Here is a 929-nt window from a genome sequence, read left to right as displayed (position 1 = left end):
TGATACAGTACCGTGCAACTTTATGAATAGTCTGGTTAGGTTAGAAGGCTCTCAAAATAGAACTGGGAAAGAGCTGCATCATCAGAGTAAACCCAGCCTTACTCATATGGATAAGGTAAAGCTTTTGAGACCTCCATTTGCTAATGTGGTACCACTCAAATTAAGGATAAACAGCAGATATCCATTAATAATCAGAACATGGAATGTACGAAGTATGAATCTAGGAAAATTGGAAGTTGTCAAAAGTGAAATGGAATATATAAAGATTGTATCCTCGGCATTACTGAGCTGAAATGGATTGGTTTTGGCCATTTTGAGTCAGACAACCATATGATCTACTATGCCAGGAATGACAGTTTGAAGAGGACCGGGCATTCATCATTACAAAGGATGTTTCAAGATCTGTCTTGAAGTACAATGCTGTCAATGATAGGATAATATCCATATGCCTACAAGGAAGACCTGTTAATATGACTATTATTCAAATTTATGCACTAACCTCCAAAGTCAAAGATGAGGAAATGGAAGATTTTTATCAACTTCTGGAGTCTGAAATTGACCAATCATGCAATCAGAATATGTTAATTACCACTGGTGACTGGAATGGAATATTTGGAAACAAAGAAGAATCACCAGTAGTTGGAAAATTTGACCTTGGTGACAGAAATAATGCTGGAACTTGCATGGTAGAATTTTGCAAGACCAATGACATATTCATTGCAAACACCTTTTTTTCAACAACACAAACGGCGGCTCTACACATGAACTTCACTGGATGGAACACACAGGAATCAGATTGACTAGATCTGTGACAAGAGGTGGTGGAAAAGCTCAACATCTTCAGCCAAAACCAGGCCAGGAGCTGATTGTGGAACAGACCATCAACTGCTCATTTGCAATTTCAACTTGAAGTTAAAGACAATTAAAAC

This window comes from Orycteropus afer, unplaced genomic scaffold, assembly GCF_000298275.1.
Source record: "Orycteropus afer afer isolate SDZICR_OR568_19922 unplaced genomic scaffold, OryAfe1.0 scaffold00382, whole genome shotgun sequence".
Classification (NCBI taxonomy): domain Eukaryota; kingdom Metazoa; phylum Chordata; class Mammalia; order Tubulidentata; family Orycteropodidae; genus Orycteropus; species Orycteropus afer.
This window is presented reverse-complemented; position numbering follows the sequence as displayed.